General features: G+C 33.4%; 1 long non-coding RNA gene across 1 annotated transcript in view; it reads right to left on the bottom strand.

The window, feature by feature from the left end:
• Positions 1–1,274: 1,274 nt before the first annotated feature.
• The window catches only part of LOC108368150 (uncharacterized), a 142,181-nt gene continuing 131,197 nt past the window's right edge, over positions 1,275–12,258 (bottom strand). The window contains exon 2 of the long non-coding RNA XR_001848333.1: positions 1,275–1,755. This is a non-coding gene — a long non-coding RNA (uncharacterized LOC108368150). The remainder of the gene's footprint in view (positions 1,756–12,258) is intronic.

The raw sequence follows: 12,258 nt of genomic DNA, 5'->3' as shown, positions 1-12,258 counted from the left end.
TTGAGGAAAACATTACCTTTTTAAGTAAAAAATATATATTTTCGAAAAAAAAAATATTTAACCAAATTTATATAGAAAAAAACTTTTTGAGTATCGAATATTTTTTGGGAGAAATAATTTTTTGGAGAAAATTATTTTGCTTACCTAAAATAATAATTTAAATTTAATTTAATTTAATTTTCAAAATATATACTATTTGTGCTTGAGAAAATTATACATTAAAATATATCGTCTTTGTGAAAAGATTTCTTTTGCAACGAATAAATTTCTAAGGATTTTCGAATTTTTTTATTATTTATTTTTTTTTGAGAAAAAATATATTTTTAACAAATTTGAAAAAGAAAATCTTCCCAAATATGGCCAAAAATTGTGTTTGGGTAACATTTTTTTTTGTAAAAACAATTATGAAATTGCCTCATTTTAGTCTAGGCATTTTTATGCGATTTAAATAAATATATATATAGGACTAAACACATTTTTTTGAAGGGAAAATATGAATGATAAGTTTGCATTAGCATTAGCATATTTTCGACGTCACAATTTACAATTGAAATCATAATTTAAAAAAAAAAAAAAGGCAAACTAAACCTCCGTCCAATAGGCGCGCTGGATGCGAAAAATTATTGACGGAATCATTGAGGGTTAAGGGGCGGAAGCTAGTCTTTACCGAAAGAACTATACGTCAACTTTTCAGAAGAGAATACATATATAACTGCTTACATATTTATCTCTTAAAAAATTAAATGTGTGTTTATATATGTATATGTATGTACAGTATTTACCTGGTTTAAAGCCATCACCGTGTTCGTGTGTTGAAATAAACTGCAACGTTGTTAAGATGAGGCACAACAAAATCGACAAAGCGCGTTCCATGTTTGTAGTATTGCTGTTAATTTTATTGTTGGAGTTGGTGTTTTTATTAGACGACGCACGAATATTTAAAACAGCGATGTTGTTTTTTTTTTTTATAATTACAAGAGCGATTGAGCTGGTAAAAATTCCTGTGGCTGCCAATTTTATTAACACTAAGAATCTTTAAACTTATCCTTAGTCAGTTCGTTTATTGCACGAATGAATTTGTAGGAATTTTGATTTCAATTTGTTCAATTTTTTTTACTTGCATAGTTAGGAATTTACTTGAAATTATTTCAAATGAATTATTGTTTTGTTTTTGCCTTTCAGAAACTTTTCTTCAAACCTCTTACGTGGATATTAAACTCTCATTTATGGTATTAAATTTTTTATAGCTATTTCTTTATTTTTTTTCCTTTCACTAAATCTTCTGTTTACTGTGTGCTGCGCTTGGTTTTATAACGGTTCAATTGTAGTTTTTTTATTTGAAATATTAATTTTTATGCATTTTTAGAGCAATGCTGGACGGTTTTTTGGCTGCATTCAACTTGCCACACTCTCGCTGAAGCGCACCTGACATATGTATGTATGTACATATGTTCGCTCGTTGGCTTGTGGTATTTACTAAGAGTTTTTGCGGGTTATGTGCCACAAGGGACATTTCTGTACACGTGTCGGCATACACCGTTAACTTTTTAAACATAAGTATGTGTTCACACTTGCTTCTCTTAATAAATTTTGTTGTTTTTACTTTCATTCAACAGCTCTTTTACACACACTTTTCCACGCCTTTGACTCTGTATGCTTATCTCCACTATTGCGTACAAATTGTTGTTGATATTTTAATGTCGACATTTTCAAGCCTAAGCGCATACCGAAACATCTGTCGGTGTCTGTAGCACACTGTAAGGAAAAAGTACAATTACAATTTACCTACATACATATGTATGTATGTAGTAACGGGTGATTTTTTTGAGGTTAGGATTTTCATGCATTAGTATTTGACAGATCACGTGGGATTTCAGACATGGTGTCAAAGAGAAAGATGCTCAGTATGCTTTGACATTTCATCATGAATAGACTTACTAACGAGCAACGCTTGCAAATCATTGAATTTTATTACCAAAATCAGTGTTCGGTTCGAAATGTGTTTCGCAAACCCAATTGCTGCGAACGGCGACGAATCGACATTTCACGGTCTTCAGCAACACTCTCAGAAACAGACGCAATATTCTCTTCTGTACGCACTGTACGCATTCGTGTGGTTGGTTTAATGTCCAATAAAGTAAACTGAGTGCGAAACTTGGTCACAATCGCATTAATTGTTTGCTCACTTGGTCGATTATGTAGACCATAAATCGGACGTAAAGCGAACCGAACACTGATTTTGGTAATAAAATTCAATGATTTGCAAGCGTTGCTCGTTAGTAAGTCTATTCATGATGAAATGTCAAAGCATACTGAGCATCTTTCTCTTTGACACCATGTCTGAAATCCCACGTGATCTGTCAAATACTAATGCATGAAAATCCTAACCTCAAAAAAATCACCCGTTATATGTTGTGTGGTAGCCATTTTGGTTTGTAAATGAATTTGTGTAGCATTTGAGTAATGCCTCACACTCGAACGAACGGTTGGCAATGTTGGCACTCATGAAAGTTTCACATAAATTTTTGCACGTGCCGCACTTATCGCACACACACACACACACACACACCCATTCATACAAATGGGCATACTACGCACATCAGTTGCTGCAATGCATTACCTTAATACATGCATATTAGGTGTAGATATGTAGAACGACACTCACTCAAACATACACGCATTTTGTTTTTACAAAAGCACCTACGCAGTTGTATCACATAGCAGCGCGGTTAACTCACGAATTCAAAAGCTTTCATCATTCCCATTCTCATCCGGCAATCACTCCACACTCATTCCGTTATTTATTATTTATTTCCCCTAAATTGTCATAGTCATAAAATTTTGACGAAAGTTGTGTTGATATACACCGCCATCAAATATGCAATCATCTGAGGTTAGGCTTCGAGCAATTCCAGCAATCAGTTGTTATTTCTGCTCACGCGTGACACTAATACGCAGATGTTGGCCTGAGGGCTGAGGGAGTAATACACATCCATATACAAGCAAATTTTGAAACAAAAGCGGAACCGACTTCAATGCTCATACTAAAATTTCCCATTCGTTCGTTTATCCGGCGCACTCTCAAAAATGTCAGCTGAATATATTTCTCTCAACAGATAATTTGTAACTATACCAAATAATGAAACTATAACGAAACTATATGTTGATAAAATAATATTTAGTTGACATAACTAAACTCTTTTCTCAGTTTAAAATATGTACTTAAAAAAAAAAATATTTCGACTAATTGATAATCTCCACCAAACGATTCATAAATTCAGCCACCGGCTCTCAACGATCTTCTTACGATTTCACTATCTAACCCAAGAGTGCTCGCGCTATGAACATATTGCCGCCCTGGTTAAAAAACTGCATCGTATTTTTGAAATGACACATTTGTAAAGGTCAAGCGTTGTCATATAATTAAAGCTGTTTATATATCATTCTGACTTAATAAAATAATTTGAAATTCAGTTAACTATTAATTTCAACATAAAAGCTTTTTAAATATGTGCTGCAAAATGCTCCCTACGCGATCATCCGCGCTTCACTGAAGGACGCGACTACTTTAAGGCTAATACTCTTACCGTTGTCAGAAGCCATCGAACGAACCGCCAGCGCTCACCGATATGCACGACGTCATTAGCGAAAAACCGAAGTTGACCGATACTCCATCGTCTCCGCAACCGTCGATATCGTTCCGGTGGTCAGTCGTCCTCTAACCGTTGAACATTCTCTCTCCTTACCTTTCCGCAAATCAAGGTAACTATACAGTTTTGTTCAAACATTTACTATGGCCTCAGATTTGGAAAATTCATCAATCTCCAGGATATCATAACTAGTCAAATCATGGAAAAAAGCAATGATACAAAACTGGTTGAGAGAAGAAAATAAAGTCAAAAAAAAGGTCCATATGTCTGTCAAAACTTAAACCACAGATGCCTTCTTCCTTGTCGATTGCGATAGACATGAGCCTTGTCGCTATGTATTAGTTTAATACTACTTCCCCAACAGTTGATATATCCGTGCATGTATGGCGCCGTGTTAAATTTTCACTATGACATTGTTATTTCAAGTAAAAGTGTCCCATCTGAGGAAACTGAATCATATATATCGAGCCCTAACCGCCAAAATAACGTAAGCGACATTTTTTTCAAAATTTTCTTTTTGATGCAGAAATGCATCTAGACGCTCTAGGAATATTTCTGCATCAAAAAGAAAATTTTGAAAAAAATGTCGCTTACGTTATTTTGGCGGTTAGGGCTCGATATGTTCATATATATAATGCGAGACCTTTTGTTCTTTCAGAAACGGCTGGATGGATTTACATGAAACATTAGTAATCATTTTGTATGCGTTTAAATAGAGTTATCACCTGCTGCAAAAGTTAAATTCAATTTTCGGTATCACTAGTTTCATATAAATAAAATATCACCATTGTTTTAGAAAAACAAAATTAAGGCCTCAATGCGGAGAGTTATAACATGATCTACAGAAGCTAAGATACATAAGTCGGTTGAGAACTGCGTCTCTTATTTAATTGTACTATTATTGGTTGACTTTGTTTCATTCTTTCTTGTATTATTTCCTCCTTCTGTCATGCTTTAAGCGTTAAAATTTACACGCACACATTCACACATACCCTGCATTGCATCTATGTATGTACATTAGTGCGGATCGGTCCCCATACAAAAAAAAAAGTTTTTCCAGTCCACCCCTAGGATTAAAGATATTTTGAAGGCGATCCCAAAAAAAATTTTTTTTTTTTTGCCACGCCCCCCCGATGGGCTATTTACTTTTTTGACACTACGTCGCCATTTTAAGTCCGATTTTAATGAGCCGTACACCGTTGTTCATGGCTTGGAAGCCGCCACAATTCTTACCTTAATCATTTTTTACTCCGAGTTCAAATTCTAGTAGTGACTGTCGGTATCTCGTTTCACATCATACCTAAATTCCAATTTTTTTTAGTCTGTCGAAAAGGCCTTTAAATTCTGTGAAAATTTTTCTTTTTTTTGATTAAGGTAAGAATTGTGGCGGCTTGCAAGCTAGGAACAACGGTGTACGGCTCATTAAAATCGGACTTAAAATGGCGACGTAGTGTCAAAAAAAGAAAATAGCCCATCGGGGGGGCGTGGCAAAAAAAAAAAAATTTTTTTTGGGGTCGCCTTCAAAATATCTTTAATCCTAGGGGTGGACTGGAAAAACTTTTTTTGTCGATCCACCCTAATGTACATATTTATTTGAATGAATAGCACACCGGTGGCTATTCAGCAATGACAATTACAACTGCCTTAGATCCATTACAAAAAAGTGGAGACCAAAAAGCGAGGCATAAGGAGCAATTATCCAGCCCGTATGGCGTAGTTGGTAATGTGTCATGCTGGGAACCATGCCTGACGGGAGGATATCTAATCAAATTTTCACTTTTTTGATAAGTTATGCATAGCCCATTGGAAATGTCAGCGACCGCGAAGCAATGTATTTCCATTTCATGAATGCAGCTTACATGACGTCGTAGTTTGTAAGTTTTGCAAAATCCAATATGTATGCTCATGCATGCCACTGAGCCAACCCATCAATCGCGCATAGCTTCAAGCATTTGTGACATTCAGAAGTGCGAATCAGGGGGGCTGGCTTGCAGCCACAGCGGTAAGCTTTGGCATTTTAATTTTGATTACACAATGAAAATTTTATCAACACATTCACTGCACCGCGGCAGTGTCCATTAACCGCGACACGCGTGTGCGTGCTGGCATTTTTCAAGCGATTTTATCTGACTGCGTGCACAAGTTTTTATGTAACTTATGAATGTACGAGTATGTATGTATGTTAACAGTGGTGTTGAATGGACTTCGGCCCGATTTTCGAATTTTTCTCTCCCTTTGTTTTATTTCACAGTACAGGTGAGATTGCGTTTCTGGAAATAAAAAAAAATATGAAATATTTTTAGTTGGCACTTTTGTAGTTCGTAAATAAATAAATATAAATAAATTAAATATTTTTAGTATGCAGCTTTCTGAATTTAATTTAATTCCTATACTAAACAACGTAAGCACATAAGTAAATATGTTTATGTAATTCTCAATAAATGAGTATTTACCCCTTTAAGGGCGGGACTTATTAAGGACCATTACAGCACTGGTCAGTACTTTTTCAGGACCATTTTGGTGCTAGCGCGGCACTTTTTCGGGACTATTTTGGAATTAAGTAGCTCAGGGCTGTTTGGTGACCAGTTCAAGAATAGTTCGCGGCTAGTTTAGGACTAGTTCCGGATTATATCTGCACTAGTTCTGGAAAAAAATGCTGCAATATACCGAACTTTTGCTGAACTAGTCCCAAAAGGGTCCCGAAAAAGCCCTGAACTTAGCCTAAACAAAACTTGAACTAATTCTGAAATGCTTCCAAAAAAGTCGCTCACTAGTCCTGAAGGGGCCCTAAAAAGTCCTTAACTAGCCTCGAAATAGTCTGGAATAAGTGTAGATAATGCTTACATTTTTTCTTACTCATAATTATTATCACAAAACTTTTATAATTCTCACGAAAATTTGCATGCATTTTTAAAACCCCAACATGAAATTGTTAAGTTGGCCCTTTGCTGAAAATATTTTTAGTAGGTTCGCAGAATGGGACTACAGCAGCCAAATTAGTAAGAACAGTCTATCGAATTCTGAAAAAGTAATTACGCAGATACATAACAAAATATTCAACTAACTTAAAGCATCGAGAATTTTTGATAAAAATGCATATTAGCAATCATGACACGAGTTTAAAGTAGGAACAATGCGAAAAAGTAAATTTATAAGAAAAAATGTTGATTTTTTTCGCAAGTAATTTAAATGAACTTTACCACTTGCGCGCATATATAAAAAGCCAACCTGATCGAGGAGCAGTTTTTGAAAATATCTGTGGCCAAGCATTGCTTTAAATTTTTAATATTTAATAATATGGAATATTTTTTTCAACATATGTATATCGTGAATAACATGCTAAAATAGTATGTACTGAAGTAGACAAAGCACAAAAGACATGTTTAAAAAAGTGTAAAATTTTTGGAGTTTTTCAAAAATGTTAATATATTTTAAAATTCTAAGGATTCTCTAGGTTTTATACACAAGTACCATAAATATCAGAATTTTTCGACAATTTGTGATGTTTCACATCTTTACATTTTAGGATGTATTTCAGAATAAATAAAATTCTCGCAATTTTGGAATATATAAAAATCTCTAAAATCTCAATAATTTTGTACATTTCAAAATATTCTCATTTTACCAAAATTTCTAGAATCTCCCAGATTTCGATAGTTTTCAAAATTTTGGAAATTATCTGAACCTGCGAAAATATTCAAACTTGATGTGATTTTCAGCAATGTAAAATAATGCAAATTCGAAAATACAACAAAAAAAGTAAAAATTTAATATTAAGTAATTTGAAAATTTTGAAAATTCAGTGAACTCGAAGAACTGATAGGCATTTCTCACCATGGTAGAAAAAAGAAGGTAGTTTCACTTAAGGACATTAGCAGCCATGTTAGCCATTTGACTTTTGCTGAGATTATGACATTTTCTTAGAAAATTGGGTGAAAAATCGGAATAAGGAATTTTTCATTCTGATTTTCCGTCGAATTTTCTAAGAACTTTTTACTTTCTAAATGTGGAAAGTCAACCAACGCCATTTTCTTAGCGTTAGGGCTTTGCCTAGAGCCTGATATTTGGTGGAGTGCTGCGGACTCATATTAACCTTTAGACCGACGAGCGGAAGTTTGAAAGCCTACTGGGATTTAGCTTCTGCCGGACATACATACATATCTCGGAAAGTAACTTAAGGCTTATATTTAGGACGAAAGTTATTGGACTTCCCATAAAAGGTTTCTCTTTCATTTGGTGTGAAAACCATTTCCATATCGGTGACTAAGCTTTCCGGGAGCTCTTTTCTTTAACGATTAGCTTCAGAATAAGTTTCTGTGAATCATTTTGTCCACGGATCAATTTATTGCTCTTCTCTGACCTTTTTAAATATTTTTTTGGAGCATTACCAAGAATCTTTCGTTGAATTTTTTTAATTAATATAAATTTTCTTGTAATATGCATGTATGTATATATGTATGTAAATATTTTATGCACTTAAACCACATTTTTAATTCACTGAAATAATGTGGCAACGTTACCTTCACCGAGTCAACAGTTTAAATATATGTATAACGGAATTGCCAGCAGCTTAACCATAAAGCAACGCTCGTTCGCTGAAAAGTATGCAATGAATTTTTCAAAGGAATAAAGAAGGGTGAAGTGACACAAAAGGCGCTTAAGCTGAACCCTGCTGCAAAAACAAAAACAAAACAAAACAAAACAAAAAGACGAAATACAAGAGAATTCAACAAATTTTTAAAAAGCGACCAGGGTCATTTCTCATTTAGCGCATTTATGAGTTTTCCAAACGAGTGTATATATGTATTTATGTACATACATATATATACCTACATACTATATATAAGCATAAATGTGCTGCATACCGTTAGTAGAGCACGAAGTAAATCTTTTTTTCTTATTTATTTGTCCCCTAAGGGCCTCCCACCCATACATACATACGGACTTCAGTATGGAAGTATATATCGACAAATCTACGCGCGAAATAATAATCCTACAGCGCTTTCTTTTTGTACGAGAGTAATTCATTTGTTTTATTGCATTTAACCTTTCTTTTTTTGTTTTCGTTGTTGTTGCTTTTGTGTTTGTTTTCATTGTACTGCAGCAAACTCTCATCTATTATCCTATATTTCCAACGGCAGTTTGTGTGCTGCAAGCGCACAAATAAAAATCGCGCGGCAAGCGATTAGAAATCTTCCTTTGGGGCATGATTAATTAATGAAAATATCTTAGAGTCCGGTGTGTGTGTGTGTGTGTGTGTGTGTGTGTGTGTGTGTGTGTGTGTGTGAGTGCAAAGATAATGCGCACAACAATGGTATTTGGCTATGAAAGGAAAACATTGAAGGCAAATTTTATGTCAGGAGGTGTGTCGGGAAGAGGTTTGGGGCTAGAGTTGCTTGATGCATGAATTTGAAGGTAGGTGCTACGATTGTGCAATGACAACACATAGTCTATAGCAAGGTGTTTCTCAAATGACTAATGCCTTTAGTTTTCTAATCTACTTTTGATTTTTCTTTCATTTCTTACCTTTGTGTCTCTATTAATGCGATTTTCGCGCATATAAAATGACTTTCGTTGCGAGATAATTGCCGATTAAGTATTAGCAGTGAAAGCAATTGGTATGAGCTTAGATTTCCCAATCAGATATTGAATTGTAATCTTAATGATTAAGAGGCTTTGTGATGAATATTTCATAGACCGCAAAGTAAGATTGGTGATGTGAACGTAAATCTATGTAAGAGCAATTAAGAGGATGTCCTTAGTTGTTAGTAGAGCAAACAACACAAAAAGTGCCTTGGAAATGTTTTTTAACCATTCGTTGGCTTTGGGGTAGAATTCTCAAACTTAATGACTTCGTCATAACAAATTTTTTGAACAAAATCGATTCCTTTAAAATTTCGAGGATATGATTGACCCAAAAAATTATTTAAAAATGAAAGGGAAAATTCTGTGGAATTAAAAAATTTAAGTGTTTTGTTTGGTTCACAAAGACGAATAAGTGCAAGTATTAAGACAAAGAGTATTTAAAAAAAATGCCAACCTGCAAAAATTCTAAATTTTGACTTAAAGATGGAAGCAGTTGCAGGATGTTGAAAGACACAAGTATGATCTTGGAAAACAAAAAAAAATTGCTACCACGTATCAGTCTACGAAACAATATATCACCTTAATCACCTTAATTCACAAATGCTCTAACAAAAATTTGTTTTATTTTAGAGGAGAAACAAAAAGCATTTTAAAAAGTATAACATAATCATCATAAAATATGCATACTTGTATGCAAAAACTTTATCTTCCGGGTGGTATATAGTATATTTGGGTGTAAATAAACATTCATATTTATGCGTGCATTTTGTTTAGTCAACTATGGATATAACCCTATTAACATTTCGTAAAAGTTTTTACGACAGGTTTTGTTGTCATGCATTTATGTACCACCGCATATGGAGCGTTCCATGCCAAAATGGACGGGGCGTTAATTTTATTTTATTATTTTTTTTTCTTTGAAAACGGGTTTGCGCATTTTCTTCCATAAGAAAAGAGTCCAAAAAGCCGGCAGCATATAAAATATTACAAATCAGCGCAATTTAGAAGTACATTAAATTTGCACTTTATTTACTAAAATTTAATGGGCTCCAAAACTCCATACTCAAAAAAATAAAATTGTGAAATTTTTTAAATTTTTTTTTTGAGATGCCATATTTTCCAAAACAATTTTTTTTTGATAAAAAAATTTGTGTGTCAAAAATTTATCAAGAAAAAAATCTTTTAAATATTTCTTTTCATAGAGAATTTGGATGCGCGTTCTCGAGATATTTGCAAAACTATTAAATCGATTTGTTTTTGTTTTTGTGCTGTAAAGTTTTTAAAAATGTATTAATCGAGCTCAAATTTCATACCAATTTATTATTTATGTTTGTCCATCAACCCTAAAAATTTTAAACAAATCAAACACATGAAGTGTGAACCACGATTATTTTGGTATGGAACGTCCCATATAGTAGTTACGCATATACATATGTTCTCGTATATAGTTGTATGTTTTTATTCAAAACTAATCAAGTGCAAGCAGCGTACTAGCCAACTAAGAAACTAAAACTAAGTAACACAACACTAAGGCCGAAATAGCTCGAAAACTACAACAACAAGTAAGTATATACGTATACATTAGGCTGGGTCGATTTTATATGGAGCAAAATAAAAGGCATTTGACCAAATTGTAATAGTAATATTATGATGTCTTAAGTCAAAGCCAATTGTTATTGGCCAAGAAAGATTAATTTAAAACTTATCAAAGTGTATAAATTTTGAAATTGAAACTTTGGCTTGTAATATCTATGGAATGCGTTAATTGTTACAAACAGGTCGTTATATCAAATTAAGGGCTATGAAGTGTAGTACCTCACGTTCATTTATTATTTTTCAATAAGTCTACAAATTTTTAAGATATTAAGATAAAACTTACAAAAACTATAATTTTCCCTTATGATTTTTCAATTCTTCATTACTTCAGCAACCAAGTGAAAAATACAAACACTTTTCACCTGATTCAAATACGAGCATTTTTAAACGGTAAAAAAATTTTAAGTTTAAAACAACGCGTTTTTTCTCAGCGTACAATTGAAGAGAATTTTTTTTATAAAAAAACTGGAGATCCACTTAAGTTTTTCGATATACCTTTGGTAAATGTTACTCGATCGGCACGTAATATTTACCAAATTGTAGGCGAAACTTACTGTTACTGATTTATGGTAATAATATAATGAAAATCGTTCAGATTATAAACAAATTATTTTAAAATAGAAAAAATGTTGAACAAAATTTTTTGTCATTTTCCTATATTTGCAATATGTATTATGTATGCATAAACATAAGTAAACTAATTAGTGTTTCTAGAAGTTGTGCCTGTTCAGTGTTTCCATTCACATTTCCATAAAAAACTGAACCCAGAATTTTTAACAAGAATTGGTCTTATTCGATGGTGCGCGGGCTCTCACAATTAATATTAAAGACGAATATTTTGTATATATTTTCACTATTACCAAGGGATTTGAGAAAAATTAGATTTTCGACCCGCCCTAGTATGCATGTATGTACATACATTATTTACAGGAGTAGATAAGTAAGTACATACATATTTAGGTGCGTGGTTGGGATGTGAAAATAAAATTAGAGAAGTGTGTGCTAACGATATATTTATATGTAAATCGCACTTAAGTGTGCATGTGTAGATAGCTCTGATGGTTGTGATGCAGTAGTAAACATTTGTATATTGTGTGTATGTATGTATGTGGGTTTATGTCCTTGTATCGTAAAGTGTTATAGGACTTAAGTTTGCGGTGCATAGCTAAAACTTTATAGAAAAGTTTGAAGAAGTTTTGCTATGTTAATTTTAAGAGAAAATCAAGTAACACCCTTGAGGCGAATATGGACAGTAGTGCTGTGGTAAAATTGTGTATGCAAGCGATAGAGGACCTTTATGCAAATATGCTGGCTCATCTGCAAGTAGAGGTATTGCCAGTGTGCACTGGGTTAACCGAAAGATCCTACGGAAAATCGTCTAACTAAATATATAAACTTGGGAAAAGTAAATAAAAAAAAGTGAAAA

This window comes from Rhagoletis zephyria, unplaced genomic scaffold, assembly GCF_001687245.7.
Source record: "Rhagoletis zephyria isolate East Lansing unplaced genomic scaffold, Rhagoletis_zephyria_1.1 Rzeph_scaffold_00049, whole genome shotgun sequence".
Taxonomy (NCBI): Eukaryota; Metazoa; Arthropoda; class Insecta; order Diptera; family Tephritidae; genus Rhagoletis; species Rhagoletis zephyria.
This window is presented reverse-complemented; position numbering and strand designations above follow the sequence as displayed.